The 17,092-nt window shown below is 40.0% G+C and overlaps 1 protein-coding gene across 1 annotated transcript in view; it reads right to left on the reverse strand.

Moving 5' to 3' along the window:
- Window positions 1–17,092, reverse strand: part of RAB38 (RAB38, member RAS oncogene family) — a 63,251-nt gene that overhangs the window by 40,097 nt on the left and 6,062 nt on the right. The gene's annotated exons all lie outside the window — the stretch shown is intronic.

The following is a 17,092-nucleotide window of genomic DNA, read 5'->3' on the forward strand; positions in this document are numbered from 1 at the left end:
CTCCAAGATAGAACATTTCCATTATCATAGAATGTTCTATTGGACAACATTGTTCTAAATACTTGGGATACAATGATTAAAACATGAAAATCCCTACCATTGTGGAGCTTACATTTTAGTGGGACGATAGATTAGTATGTTACAAAGGCATCCACAGTCAACGTCAATCAAGAATAACAGTAATAGCTAGCATTTATTGTATGTTCACTAACCATCAGTGATGTGATTCCCATAAATTATCATTAAGGTACAATTATTAGGCCCATTTTAAAGTGACAAATTTGAGAACAATATGGCTAAGTAACTTGTTCAAACTATACAGATGGTAAGCTTAAGAAGTTACAATTCAAATCTGAGCTTTTTGAATCCAGAGCCCATAGTCATTTACCAATATTGAATACACTTAACCACTGAGCCATAGTCTTATACTATCTATCCCCCAGGTTTATATACCAGGAGTGTCCCATTCAACTCAACTGAACAGATAACAGATATTTATGCATCAATGCCAGTCTCTGAGCTACATGCTAGGATTACAACAGTGAACTTGAGGGCCTTTACCCTTAACTAGTCTACAGTCTATGGGATAAGGAAAGTACCCTGACATAGAAATAAACAAACAAAGAAATAAATAAATGGATTAGTCTTAGACCAATCAGCTAGAATCAGTTTTGCCCTGATTCTTAATTTTCTAAATGAATGCTGGCAAATTTCTTAAACACACTAAGTTTAGCTTTCCTCATCTGCAAAATGGCAGTAATAATATGCACCTCACAGGGTTGTTATGTGGATGAACTAAATTAACACATGTGAAACATCCAGCACAGTCCCTTACTACTCGTTGGTACTTGAGTTTTCCCTCCCTTTCTTCAGCATATTAAAAATTATGAAAGACAATATGACAAAGGTAGTGAAATCAGAGTTCTAGACCAGAGTTTATGAAAGAAAATTACAGGAATTTGAGCTGATCAACCAAAACGAACAAAATCCTATTGCTTATAAGTCTATCCGCTAGTAGTTGCTGAAGACAGGAGCTGTTGAAGACTGGGTTTATATTTTCTGAACCCAAAACTCCCGAAGTGTATGACCAAAGTTTTTAAATTCTGATTTGGGAATTTCTTTGTGTTCAGAGTCTTATGAAGTTTTAGAAATTAAAACAAAGTTAAATGTGTATTGAATAAGCCAACTTATCTTAAAAAAATAAAATGCTGAAACTGGCATGTATCTAAGAACATATAGGTCAACAAACATTTAAGAACGCTTTACACTTAAGTTTGTGTTCAAGGTTTTGTGACAGTGAGTTTTAATTCAAGTTATCAAATTCTTTTGTAGGTCATATTCACACTGGCATTAGCATTGTGGATTGTAAGAGAAACTGATCCGTAAGCACTTCATGAAAATGCATGAAGGTCAAGGCTTCCTATCCTAGTGAGTGAGCCTGTGTGCTCAAGCATGTATCACTGGAAAGAAGAACACTTTGTCAGGGCCAGCTCATGTCCATCCGAAAATATTTCTTACATGGGTTATACCAGCATTTTAAAAAATTTCCCACAGTCATCTAGTCAATGAAAGAAAGTGGTATAATACTCCTCATATGACAAAAAACCCACAGATGAACTTTCATTTTTTCCAATGAGTTCTTAATTTCATTTTTTTTTTGAGTTCCTTATGCATACAGTGATTTCCTTTGATACTGATCAGGGTGGCCATGACATTTCAGGAAGATAGGGGAAAAAGGCCCTCTGTTATCATTCAGAACTCTGAAGGCCTCTAGGCTTTTTAAGGATGTCTTATGATCCCTTTCAGGGAACTAATCAGATGAAGGGCAAAGTCATGGGTTATTCAATAATCTGCTTGTCCAGTAGTAGAGTAAGGCAGCCCTCAAGAAGAAAGATTTTACATTTCCAATATATGGCAAAAGGTCATTTTTAAGACTATGCAAAAAAGCACACTATAGGCTTATACCTTCATAGGGATTGTGTGTGTGTGTTTGAGTTTGTGAGGGTATGTGTGTCAGATCAGAAACAGGAAGAAAAAAGCTTGTTTCTAGAAAGAAAAGACCTTTGTATATTGAGGTCACTGGGCCAGGAGACTTGGAAAGTTTGTATTTTTGGCATTCTAGCAAGAGGTCACATTCAGCCCAGGGCCTTTCCAGCACTCATTTTATCCTGCCTTTGTCAGCTGACAGCCCTGTCTGCTGTTTCTTAAGAAAAGAATGAGAACCATGTGACTCTTCGTGAGTGCCTACATATGGACAAAGTACAGACCTGATGAAACTATCATAGGTGATTTACTTAAAAAAAAAAAAAGACTGTAGTTCAAAAAAATGCCATTGGAGTTAAATCACTGATTCGACACACATTCCCTGAATAATATGATCCAGGTTTTGTGCTTTGTGCTGCAGATACAGAATTTTTGTCCTTGAGGAACTTCTAAACTAAGAAGTGTTATACTGGATGCATGGACCAAAAATGATCCAGGTCACCATGTAAGTCCCCATTTCTTATAGTCTCTAAGCACACACTCCATAGCCATGTAGATGTGGCTAGTGATTCAGTTCTCAGCCTCAAGGGATATTAAACGACGGAGCAATCAACTGCCTCACAAACGTTAGCACAAAGCTTGTGGTAATAATTTGGATAACCTCCCACAGAAGGCACTAAATTGATGGGTCAGAAGACAGGGCATCTTCATTTTAATGCCTCGTTACCAGTGCAGTCTTAGACAACTATATTTCTCTCCCCAAGACTCAGTTTTCTCATCTGTAAAATGAAGTTATTCTGGCCGATCCCTACAGCCCCTTTCTGTTTTCATGCCTTCTACCCCTATGATACCACCATTAAATCAACATCTGGTCCTCTGTTCCAACTGCATGAAGTGGCCCATTTGGTGTCATGGACTCAGCTAAAAGCATACACCAGCAACATAGCCATAGTGTGTATTTAATATTTTTCACTTGATAATTAGTATTATCCAGATGCTCTCAGCGGGCATAACCAAGCAGTGTACCTTCTAGATGGCATAAAAACAACAAGAGGGTTTTCTATTAACCAACTAGCTCTGTGACCTCAGATTAGCCACTTCACCATTCTGAGCCTCGTTTCCTCATTGGTAAAAATAAGGAACTGGAATGGATACATAAACTAAATTCATTATTACCTCTGACAACCCCCTTTGATCAACCTCCCCAGTATGCAGGCATCCAGCTCTCTACCTCCCATTCCTCCTGTGTTCCCCACGCTGGTTCACAGCATCACCATCCACACAGCCACCCAGAGTGGTACCTTCAAGTCATCTTCCAACTCCCTCCTCATCCCCATATCCAAAGGGTCTCCAACATCCTATCGACACTTCCATTTCAAAAGGGGTTCTTGACTTTGCCCCCTCCTCTCCATCAGCACTGCCACTGATCCACTTCAGGCCCTCATTGCTCCTCATCTGGACCGCTGAAAGCTCCTAATTGGGGCTCTCAGCATCTCAATTTTTGTCACTCCCTTTCCCTTAAAATAAATGTAAATATAACACAGGTTTTTAGACAGTTGCCATTCAGGCAGCATAAGAAATCACCTGCTGGGTATATATAAAGGAACTGAAATCACTGCCTTGAAGAGATATCTGCACACCTATGTTCTTTGCAGCATTAGTGACAATAGCCAAGACATAGAAACAACCTAAATGTCCATCGACAGATGAATGGGTAAAGAAAATGTGTTGTGGTCATCTCTCAGTATCCACAGGGGATTGGTTCCAGGACCCACTAAAGATACGAAAATCCTAGGGTGCTAAAGTCCCTCATAAAATGACCTAGTACACCCACCCTCTGTATCTGCAGATGTGGAATCTGCAGATACGGAGGACCAACTATATACATGTACAAAAGAATGTTATTCAGTCATAAAAAAGAAGGAAATCCTGCCTTTTGCAACAACATGGGCAAATGCTATGAGAGCATTATGTTAAGGAAATAAGTCAGAGGAAGAAAAATACTGTACAAGCTCACTTATGTGAGGAATCTAAAAAAGCCGTAAACAGTCAAAATTCATTAAAACAGAGAGTAGAACAGTGGTTGCCAGAGGCTAGGGGATGGGAGAAATGTGGAGATGTTGGTCAAAGGGTATAAACTTCCAGATGTAAGATGAATAAATTCTGGGGATCTGATGTACAGCATGGTGACTATAGTCAACAATACTGTATTACATAATAGAAAGTTGCTGAAAGACTAAGTCTTATATGTTCTCACCAAACACACATACAAAAAGGTAATTAGGTAATTAGGTGATAAAGGTGTTAACTAACCTCACTGTGGTAATGATTTCACAATATAGACATATATCAAGTCATCATGTTGTACACCTTAAACTTACACAAAGTTATATGTCAATTATATCTCAACAGAGCTTGGGGGGGAAAAGAAATCATCTGAGCTATTTACAGACCACCCATTCCCAGGGCATCCTCCTCAGAGATTCTTATTGTACTGGTTTTGTGTGGGACCCAGGAAACTGTTTTTTATTTTTATTTTTTTGCGGTACACGGGCCTCTCACTGTCGTGGCCCCTCCCATCGTGGGGCACGGGCTCCGGACGTGCAGGCCCAGCGGCCATGGCTCACAGGCCCAGCCGCTCCGCGGCACGTGGGATCCTCCCGGACCGGGGCACGAACCCGCGCCCCCTGCATCGGCAGGCGGACTCCCAACCACTGCGCCACCAGGGAAGCCCCAGGAAACTGTTTTTTAAAGCCCTCCCTACGTGAAGTCTTAAGACTTCTATTTCTATCAGAATCCACTTTCAAAATATAAATATTACTATGATGCTCTGCCCTTTTAGCCCTCCAATGATGCTTACATTACATTTCTATGAAGACTACACATTTGGAGCCTGTGGCTCCAACCACCCTTCCAAACTCCTCTCCTGTCCCTTCCTTCAGAGTGTTCCACAGGCAAGCCACACTGGACTACGTGTCCTTCCGGAAACACATCCTGCATTACTCCCTGGCTTTTCTTGCCTTTTTGCAGCTCTGTTCCCAAAGCCTGAATTGCCTCCCCATCTCCCCTCTCACCTTCAATCAAATCCTATGCAGCCTATCATTGTGCCCTGAAACCTCACACATCCTGCCAGCTGGAACCATGGCTCCCTTTTTCACAATCCCATAGCATTTTCTTTATCCTATTCCATTCACTCTTATCATGCTGTGTCTTCAGGCTTCTCTCTCCAACTTGGCATTGGAAAAACCTGGAAAACAGGTTGGTCACATTTTAAGGTTGTAAATCTGCGGCCTATGTCTCCACTTTTTGGATATGGTATAGCTCACGACACTATAGAAGAAATAAACTGAAATTAAGATTCCTCCTTCCTCTAAAATACAGCGTTGTCTTGTATTCATGAGCCAGTGCCACATACTGATGCACTTTATATTCTGCTCTTGTTTTCAGCAAATAATCAATAGATGTTCACTGATGGAGAAAATTAACATTATTCTAACAAGGGTATGTGCATATCTGTTGCAATGAGTTTCAGACTAGAATGTTATGTTTTTGTAATCATTCTCATCCTCTTAAGAAATAATCTCTTGGAATCAGCTTATTCTAAACATATATTTCTGGGGTCATGGCACAATCAGTAGAGCTAAAAGTACCACCAAGGCATGCTCTTTCTTTCTAGACAGTAATGGTCTGAAAAGCAGGAAAATAAAATCAAAAGTAAATATGAGTTTTGAACAAGGATCTGAAGGAAAAAAAACTATCCAATTGCTATGATGATCAAATGGCCACTGAACTTATAGGGGCATAAGCTGGTTTTGAAGGCTCAGGGAAACCCACAAACTAGGATCAGAGTCAGGCCGACAACCTGGTCAGAAAAGTTTTCTCCATTTTTTAAGTGCCCATCTGACCCTCTGGCAGTGGTTCTGAAACTTTTTCATCTTCTCTCCTCACTTCTTTGCTCCACCAAACCAGCAACAGAAAAGTGTCAATCGATCACCATTTTTCCAAGTCATCTAGGCTTCTATTTTAGAATTAACCTTGTGTAATCTTCCCCTACAAAACTGCCAACCTCTCTCCCTAGCCAGACCAAGTTTCTGCAGCCCCATGACAAACACTGCCCTGTGTGCCCAGTAAGTGTTCAGTAAGACCTCTTTGCTGAGTGAAGAAATAATCCCTAATTCTTTACTCCCTCCCAATGATTACTGGCAGGCTTAACAAGTCTTTAAGAGTCATCCTCTGCTATGTCACTAGCAATCATCACTTTCCACTCCCAGTGAAATCACTTTAAGTTTGTCTCATCTCACCTCATTTCTTTCATTCATCTAACAAAAAATTTTGAACTCCAATTAATTTCCAGACACTAGAAACATGCAACTAGAAAAAATCAGCAACTAAGAAAAAACAATTAAAAATCGTTGCCCTCATGAAGCTTACATTCTAGTAAAAAGAGATCAACAGTAAACAAAAAAGTAAGATACATATAATACTACATTATCTGGTAAAAAGTACTATGGAGAGGGCTTCCCTAGTGGTGCAGTGGTTGAGACTCTGCCTGCCAATGCAGGGGACACAGGTTCGTGCCCTGGTCCGAGAAGATCCCACATGCTGCGGAGCGACTGGGCCCATGAGCCATGGCCGCTGAGCCTGTGTGTCCAGAGCCTGTGCTCCGCAACGGGAGAGGCCACAACAGTGAGAGGCCCACGTACCGCACAAAAAAAAAAAAAAAAAAAGTACTACGGAGAAAAATAAAGCAGCAAAGGAGAAACGGGTATGCTGGAGGCAAGGGTAAAGTTAAGCAGGATGGATGGAACTCACTAAGAAGGTATCATTTGAGTAAAGACTAAAAAGAGGTAAAGGAACAAGTCATATGGATGTTTAGGAGAAGAGGGCTTTAGACAAAGGGAACGGCAAGCAGAGGCACAGACGTGTCTGGCCAGCATGTGGAGAACAGCAAGGAGACTGTTGGCTGGAGAGGGCTGAGCAAGGGGAAGAGTAGCCTGTGATGAGGCAGGCAGATCACAGGATCCAGACTGTAGATGGTTTCAGGCTATTATACTGATGCTGCCTTTTATTCTGGATGAAAGAAGAAAGCACTGAACGATTGTGAGCAGATGAGAAACATGAACTGACAGAATCAAGTGGATAACTGTGGCTGCTGCATTGAGGAATGACTCAGTCAAGGTCGGAAGTAGGGAAACCATAATCCAGGCAAGAGATAATGATGCGGAGCAAAGTGGTAGTGGTGAAGATGGTCTAGATTGGTTGTTTTCTAGATATATTTGGAGATAGAGAAGAGAGGTGGGCTATAAATTATGAGATGATTCAAGCATGACCCACAAGCTTTTGACCTGAATTTTTGAAAGTATGGAGTTGCCATTAGCTGAGATGGAGTAGGCTTTTGGAGACACAGGTTTTGTGGAAGTAGATTGGGACTTTGACATGTTAGGTTTGAGATGTCTGTTACATAGATACATCGAATAGGCAGCTGGATATAGGAGTCTGAAGTTCCAGGGCGGGGGGTCAGGACTGGAGATTTACTTTGTATTTTAATTTCTGTACACCTCTGCCAGATTCACCATCCAAAGCCCTCTTTTTACCCTATCATTTGCCTACTTAAACTCACTACTGCCTAAAATAGATGCCAAAATTTGGAGGTTAGGCGGCTAACATGTTATGTGACCCACACAAGATTTAAAGCAATTTGAGCTATTTCCCAACAGTTATAAATTGGAGGATAAATACAAATATTGGAATGTCTTAAAAACTCAGAATATTCAGAAATCCAGGGTCTGCATTATATGAATAATGTTGTCAAGTTCATTTGTGCTGATTAATACCAAACACTCAATGTTAAAGAAAAAAAGCTGGCTGAGATACTATTCCTTTGACATTGTTAGATACCACAAAAAACTGCTCTAAATTTAAATTTATGTATCTATATCCATTTTATTAAAATAATTCTAACAAAATATTTAGAATTTGGGCTTCCCTGGTGGCGCAGTGGTTGAGAGTCCGCCTGCCGAGGCAGGGGACACAGGTTCATGACCCCGTCTGGGAAGATCCCACATGACGCAGAGCGGCTGGGCCCATGAGCCATGGCCGCTGGGCCTGCGCGTCCGGAGCCTGTGCTCCGCAACGGGAGAGGCCACAACAGTGAGAGGCCCACGTACCGCAAAAAAAAAAAAAAAAAAAAAAATTTATAATTCAACGAAATTTATATAGTTTTATTTTAAAATAAATCATTGCTATTGATCCATTTTTCTTATGCTAAGTCTCTTATAGATGGTTACGTAGGATCCCATGATTGTTTCTTTGCATCAAAATACTCTTTAACACACTTGGCCTCACTCCTAATACATCCCTCTAGCTGGATGTGATCTTTTGTGGAAAAACAAAACGGGAGCCAGGATTAAGGGGAAGTTTTGTGCCCATTTCCTAGGGAAACAGGGAGCAGTAGCTTGTGTGGTCCAGAAGTGAGAACAGATTTTTCAGAGAGGACCTTGAAAGATAAACAAATGTTGGCCAGGTAGAGAAAAGAGTTCATTTATTTTACCCTCTGGGCTCCTATGGGATTTTTAACGTTGCACACACCTCGATTTACAAGTTAAAGGCTAATCCTCAGACTGAGGTCAGGGTCCTGCCCCAAACTATGCCTTGCTAGTCTCTGCTAAGTTCTGCCTCTTGCTTTCATTCCCACTCATTCCATGGCACTCCCATCCTCACTGGAACATACCCTACCTCTGATTCTCTGCCTAACTAAATCCTACCTATTCTTCAAGGTTGTACAAAACCCTACCTTCTTGTAGCGTTTTCTGACTACTTGGCCCCAGGCTCAATTCTTTCCTCCCCTATACTCACACAGTGCTGACTGAATGTATCACTTGCTCACCCATTCAATCAGGCCCTGCCTCGTACTGCTTTTTACGTTCTGCAAACCTCCGCAGACCATGTCCCCGGTTACACTGTAGACTCCTTGAGCCCACTGTTGAATTCCTCCAAAACTGTCCCCTATCTCTCCCTAGCACGTGCACTCTGAGAGCTTCTTTGTCGGTGCTCACAATGGTCTTGCGAAATAAAATGGAACTGGTAATACCAGTACTCTTTACATAATAAAGTAGCAATTAACATTAATTTCTTATTTGTGAGAGGGAGCCCCAGCAGGGAGAGGAGTGGACTGAATAAAGCAAGATCTCTAATCCAGCTCATTTACTTTCCATGCCTACTAAACTCCTGCTCATTCTTAAAATCCCCTCTGAAAAATATCTGTCCCCAGTTCAGAACCGCCTCTCCACAATTTCTTTAGTTCCCCTATAAACAGTGTCTCTCTTTTCATCTTACTACTGGTTGTCACGTCTTATAGGCAAGTCTTGTCTCTATTTAACAAGAAGGTAAAGCCAGATGCAGTGTATTGAATTTAGCTAGAGTGTGCAAGAGAATAGGATGGCATAAAAAGTAACGATTGGTTTCTTAGGGTCCATAAGCAATAGCATTATAGATAGCAAGGGTGGCTGGGTTATAGTGATCTATTTTTAAATTAAACTTTGAAAATATTCTCATTAAATTCTAAATTTATATTTAAATGTAAAGCTCTGTGTGTGTGCGTGTGTGCGTGTGTGTGTGAAAATGAGTATCCCAGTACCTCAGATTTTTTTTCAGAATTATTTTTGACTAGGGTCTGACACTACTCAGTTTAAATGAAATAACTCACTTGGATAAAGAAGAAACAAGATCATGTAGTAATGCAGTGTGCAATATTGGATGGAGGGAGGGAATGAAACCACGTCACAGAAGAGACATTGGCAAGAATCAAGATAGAAGGATCAGCATCTCATGTTTTTAATTAAACCAATTACAACTTAAACAAACACCTAGCAAACAACCTAAAAATACATCCACTGAATTACAAGCTCAAATGTATTAAATAAAAAGCTATCTTTGAATTACTTACCATTTGAGACATCACCTCTAAGTAACCTTTAAAGATACTTTTATAAATAACTCACAAGGGACCCTGGACTCTAAGGGTTTCACTCTTAAAGAATTTCCTGATTCCTTCAGAGGTAAAATTCCCCAAATGTGTGCCCAGGTGCTTTGGGGGTGCCTCAGTGAACTCACAGGGTTGCAACAAGATGATTTTAAATTTTAAGGCAAGCACAGTGGTGCTCAAGATCAATCAGACACCTCAGGAACTACTAGCTAGAGGCAGTTCACAATTTTAACATCAGATTGTACTACAGTCCCTTTGATGTGATCATATCTTTTTGAAGCTGGGATTTTTTCAGTTTGTGGGATAAAAAGCAAGAGTCATGTGAAAATCAATGAGAAACAGGAAATGAGGGTGGTGGTGTCCACTCTGACTCAAAGCTTTGAGATACTATTCCATGGTCCAAAGCAATGCATATGCCAATAATAAATATAGTTATTAAAAGTGAAATAAAAATCATTTTCTTTTAATTTATGTCTTCTATTTTTTCCAAAGGCTATTAAGTTATTAAACTATAATACTTATTAAATTGTTTGGTGCTAACTATTTAATAAACAGAGCTTTTAAGTATTTCTGTTGTCTTAGAGGCACCATGAAAAATTACTTTGACGCCAAAGGATGTGTGAACTGTGGAAATTTGAGAACCTCTCCCAAGTCTAGTCTGGAGGATTGTTTTCTTTAAGTTTAAAACACACACACACACACACACACCCCTCTACCACCGTACAAGACTTAATTTTTATTCCAATAACATCAAGCATCATAGCCATTCTTATCTTTAATTCTCAAACTAGAGACTGTGTCCCTTAGGCACTGTGGTTTTCCTGTCTCAAGTAGTATATTAGTATGGTTCTTATTAAGCCACACCAACGACATAGTCTAAGCAAGGATGTGTGCAAAGAACTCAGCTCATCCAATTCTTAGCCCTGTCCAAAGTAGAAAGGTTAAAAATAATAATAAATATTCCTTTAAAATAAATAATGTGCATCTTCAAAATGCAACTTAATCCATGATATGCGAAAACTATTGCATTGTTATATTACACAGTAGGAAATAGTAGAGTGGAGTGATTACAAAATAGAATTTGTAACTAGACAAATCTCAGTTCATATCCTAGCACCATCTCTTACCTTCTGTGTGACTTTTGAAAAGTTTTGAGCGTTTATCTGTTTTCTAGCCTGTATAAGCATAGCTCTCTCCTCTTTATGATAGGGTTAGTAACAGTACCTACAGATCAGTTCCTTGTGAGCAGTAAATAAAATGATACATAAAAATGCACGGCACCATGTCTAACAAACACCCAATAAATGGTGGCTATTAATAACACGTTATATTGCAGGGGGAAAACAGTCCTCCCAACAAGTAATTTAAATCAATTTGTTTTTGACTTCACCCTACAAATTAGATTGAAATGTCTTTGAATCCCTCACACCGTAGATAATTTCTTGGTTTCCAATAGGCTAAGGAGTACACAAGAAGCTAAGTTTTCCATTGTTCTTCCTGAGAGAGCAGATGTATGTAAGGCTGATGAGGAAGAAAGGTTAAATCATGTATCAGGATAACAAAAAACAGACTACAAAAAATAGCGACGTGGGGCAAAAAGTAATAATTCTGATTTCTCCCAGACATTTGAAATGATTGACTATCCTCTTCCTGAACTCTCCTCCCTTTGCATCCAAAACCTGCTTTTGCTTCGTTCTCCTCCTCCATAGTACTTTCTCCTTTTCTACTTCTTTGCTAACTCCACAGTCATTTCATTAAATTGTGTAACAGGTAATTGTGTCAAGCTCTGCTAAAAATTGGAAAGGATATCTGGAGAAGTACAACATAACTCTAATGAATTGCTAAAGGGAGACGTGTCAGAAGGGAGTAAAGTTGTGTCGGATTCAAGGGAGGAAGAGGTTACCACTGGAAGGAGAGAATTCAGGAAATCTTTGTAGAGGAGTTGCCCTTTCAGGTGGGTCTTAGACATCAAGTAGGTTTGGGATATGTTGAAATAAAGGGAAGGGCATGTGAACTAGCAAGAAGGGCAGGAGCAAAGGCACAGAGGCAACAAACACGGGGTGTGAGTAAGGAAGAGCAAGGAGTCCAAATGGCCACATTGGAAGACTCATAAGGGAGGACTGGGGGAAATTATATTAGGCATGTCATTTGAAGCCAAACTGTGGGTGACTTTGGTTCACCCCAATTCCATACCACCATCCTCTCTTCTTTATGGCATGAACTCCCATAGCTGGATGAATGCTAAGTTCATTTTTTTTGTGCCCCAGTACTTGAGACAACAGCAAGACATCTGGTGAAGTTTTTAATTCTTCATATCCCATCATTAATAAACCAGAGAAGCCTGTATTCTGGTTCTAGTTCTACCACTAACTAGTTCTCTGAGCCTGAGAAACTAATACGAGCCCCCTTTCAGAGCATAGCTTCCTCATCTGTAAAATGAAGGATTTGGTTTGATGAACCCTCAAGGTTTTAACTCTGTGAAAATTACCTATATTACTTCATCTAATCTATCCAAAAATCATAAAGAAGAAGTTTTGTCATTTGACCTCCAAATGAATGACATTTTACTCCGTATTATGAAGATTTTGTTAAATGAAGAAGCACAGTTTTAAAGAATGGTCTTTAAGGTCACTCTCCAGTTTTTATGGTGAAAAATAAAATGCATGCCAACTTAAGAAAAGTGATCACCATATTTATCGATTCTAAAATGTATGCATTTTTCATATGTAAATGTTCATAAAATTACAAAGTCTTTCAAGCATGAAAAAACTTTAATTTTGTTCATAAACAAACAGTTTCTTTTGTTTATTAAAGAAATTTTTAGAGCAATGATGAAATAGTTGATGGAAAATTTTTATTGAACAAATACTCATTAAGCACCCTCTAGTACCAAGTACTAGGGTTACAGCTGGAAGGAAAAAGCATTCCAATGCAGTAGTAGAGGACTTCTAATCTGAAGTAAGCATGGTATATTATGAGAGCAGATGAACAGTATCTCCCTCAGTCACAGGGACTCAAAAGACACTTCCTGAAGGAGATGAGATTGGTAAGTGACAGAGGACCCATAGAAGCTATCTAAGTAAAGAAGAGGGAAAGTGTAGTTAGCCAGAGGCAACTGTATGAGCCACAGTATAACGGGAAAGGTAGTTGAACTGAAGGCACTATACGATATCCAGAATGGTCAAGAATCATACATATGAGAGATGAGACTGGAATGGGTGACAGAGGCTGGATCATGAAAGGCCATGAATTTCATGCTAAAATGTTTAGTCTTTCATTCCGAAAGTGATGAGGATCCACTGAAGGATGCCAAACTGGAGAACACCTAACTGGAGAATGATGCCATGATAAGAAGCCTCACCTCTGTAGATTACAAGCTGATGGGTGGGAAAGCCTGAGGAAGGGATGAGCATCAGGATGATGCTACAGTAGTTCAGATAAGTTGTGAAGAAGACGTGGCTACTGAAAGGAGGGATAAGATAGAGTTATTTGTCAAGGTAGAAAAGACAGGATTTGATTAATATGTGAGAATAGAAAACTAAAGGGAGTGGGGAATGGTGAAATTTAAAACCTGAGTTATTTTCAATGAATAGTTTAAGATAACATAACTTCTCAACGAAGCTCTTGAACAGCTGAAAAAAAATAGTGGAACTCAATAATTTGTAACCCCAGGCTAGAGTCTCAGACTTGACTTTGCCAAGTTTATGGAGACTACTCTAGTACACCCATCTAGAAGATGAGGATCTTCCCTTGATAGAATAAACCCGAATTCCACCCCAGGAGCCACCATACCCATCTGGGAATATCCATCCCAGAATCAAAAAGAGTAAAAAAATAAAAAGGGTTCTCAATGGTTTGAAAGCAGGGCTTCCCAAAGCGAATTCTCAGAAGAGGGAGCAATCGGGCCCTAAACCTACCACAAGACAACTCTCTTCAAAATGTTTTCAGGTGAGCAATGACTCTAATGTCCAACCCCACTGGCTATTTAACACCAAACCACTTTTACTGAGCAACTATAATGTACCAGGCACCATGTTCTACTTACCCTTGGCCCAGTTTCCTCACCTATAAAACTGGAAATAATATGACCCATTTGGCAGAATCATTGTGCTGTTTAAATTGCAAAGTTTACTTTGATAAATTGATAAATGTAAGGAACTATCACTCTTAACCATTGGCTTAGCAAATACATCCTCTCCTAATTTGACTGCTGTTTCCTCTCACCACCTCTCTCCTTAACATTGTAATCTCCGGCAGTGCCGGACTACCCACAGCCCTCACCACGTCTCCTCACCTCCATACCGTGGCTATGGCAGATGCCATGTTTTGACCTTCTTTAGCACCTGACATTTCTCCTTCAGGGCACTTATCAAAACAGTCAATAATTATCTCCATGATTATCTTTAAATATCTTTATGCTCCACCAGAATATCAGATTCCATACCAATGTCCATTTCATTCCCCCTAAAACCCTGTGCTTATCAAGTGAATGAATAAATTTTCCCAGGCAAGATCTTACAACTCTCAAATCCTGAGGTTTTAAAATGACTTTTAGACAACCTAAGAAGGGCAGAAAATATTTGCAAACGAACCAACTAACAAAGGATTAATCTCAAAATTATACAAGCAGCTCATACAGCTCAATATCAAAAAAAACAAACAACCCAATCCAAAAATGGGCAGAAGACCTAAATAAACATTTCTCCAAAGAAGATATACAGATTGCCAACAAACACATGAAAGGATGCTCAGCATCACTAATCATTAGAGAAATGCAAATCAAAACTACAATGAGGTATCACCTCACACCAGTCAGAATGGCCATCATCAAAAAATCTACAGGGCTTCCCTGGTGGCGCAGTGGTTGAGAGTCCGCCTGCCAATGCAGGGGACACGGGTTCGTGCCCCGGTCTGGGAAGATCCCACATGCCATGGAGTGGCTGGGCCCGTGAGCCATGGCCGCTGAGCCTGCACGTCTGGAGCCTGTGCTCCTCAACGGGAGAGGCCACAACAGTGAGAGGCCCACGTACCGCAAAAAAACCAACCAACCAAACAAACAAACAAAAATCTACAAACAATAAATGCTGGAGAGGGTGTGGAGAAAAGGGAACCCTCTTGCACTGTTGGTGGGAATGTAAATTGATACAGCCACTTTGGAAAACAGTATGGAGCTTCCTTAAAAAACTAAAAATAGAATTACCATATGACCCAGCAATCCCACTACTGGGCATATACCCTGAGAAAAGCATAATTCAAAAAGAGTCATGTACCACAGTGTTCATTGCAGCACTATTTACAATAGCCAGGACATGGAAGCAACCTAAGTGTCCATCGACAGATGAATGGATAAAGAACATGAAGCACATATATACAATGGAATATTATTCAGCCATAAAAAGAAACAAAATTGAGTTATTTGTAGCGAGGTGGGTGGCCCTAGAGACTGTCATACAGAGTGAAGTAAGTCAGAAAGAGAAAAACAAATACCATATGCTAACACATATATATGGAATCTAAAAAAAAAAAAAAAGGTTCTGAAGAACTTAGGGGCAGGACAGGAATAAAGATGTAAGACGTAGAGAATGGACTTGAGGACACGGGGAGGGGGAAGGGTAAGCTGGGACAAAGTGAGAGAGTGGCATGGACATATATATACTACCAAATGTAAAATAGATAGCTAGTGGGAAGCAGCTTCATCTCACAGGAAGGTCAGTTTGGTGTTTTGTGGCCACCTAGAGGGGTGGGAGGGACACGCAAGAGGGAGGGGATATGGGGACATATGTATACATATAGCTGATTCACTTTGTTATAAAGCAGAAACTAACACAGCATTGTAAAGCAATTATACTCCAATAAAGATGTTAAAAAAATTAAAATAAATAAAAAATAAAAATAATTTTAAATGAAATGCAGTAAAATAGAACAAAATATTTAAGTACCATTTTGACCCTCAGTGAGAGTACCTGTGTTCTGACAAAGCCAGAATGAAACAGATCCTGGGTTTCCTTTTGACCTGGGCAGGCCTCAAGGATTCCACTTACTTCTTCTTTCTAGGAGCCCATGAACTCCTCCCTCTATAGCTCTATAACTTAGAATCTGTCTTCCTTCTAGTCATCATCCCTCCAGTCACCTCATCCCAACCACTTTAATTCTTTTCACCATGATGTTTATAATCTATTGGCAATAGGGAGCCACCAAAGTGATGTTCTGGGAAGATAAACTTGACCTTAGCACACATAAGAACTGGAGGAGGAAGAGACTAGAACTAGCCAGGTGGCTATGACAGCAAGACAGGTATATAATAATAGTGCCGTCCCTGGTCTAAGGCCGTGACAGGAGAGGCATAATCAGCAACTGACATGGAGATTGATAGCATGTGTGGCTCAAAAGAGAAGGAGAAAAGATGGCAGAGGTTTCATGTCTTAGTGACTGGGTAAAACATAGTATAGTTCACATAAACTAGGAAGACCAGTATGTGGAGAGATATGTCTAGTTGAGGTTTACAAATAGCATCATTTACTACTTTCACTAAAAGGGGTGATGGTGTGATGGTAGATATTCTCTGCTTGTATTCCTTTGTTGTTTTCTTTTGCACTTTCCATTTTTGCTACATTGAGCATATATTACTTTATTAAGAGAAAAAGCCAACAATCTTGTTTTTTTAATGCAACTTGGCTATGACATATTGATCTTGCAATATATATGAGATATCATAAAGGCAATGACCAGCAGGAAGACGAAAGTGTAGGTCTGAAGCTTGTGAGAAGGCAAGGTCATAAGCACAATTTTGTAGTTATAAGCATAGAGTTTAAAGCCTCGGGTATGCATGAGCTCCCCAGGAGAAGGAGACAGAATTAAAAAGGGCCAGAGGATGAACTTCTGTCTCAAGTCGTGTGGCCCTGAAGTCCCTCACAGGGAGTAACTGGTGCTAGGTAAGAACACAGGAAATATCACACTAGCTAGAGGCTTTGTTCAGCCTGCTCAGAGAATGGATGGATGTGGTGTGGACAGGACCCCGTCTGCATCACCAGAGTATTTTGGAGTGACCTATATCAATACACCTTACTCACCGTTACAATGATTTGCTTTTGTGCTGTCATGCCCACTAAACCGTGAACTTTTTGA

Source organism: Mesoplodon bidens (assembly GCF_964165515.1).
Source record: "Mesoplodon bidens genome assembly, chromosome: 7".
Classification (NCBI taxonomy): Eukaryota; Metazoa; Chordata; class Mammalia; order Artiodactyla; family Ziphiidae; genus Mesoplodon; species Mesoplodon bidens.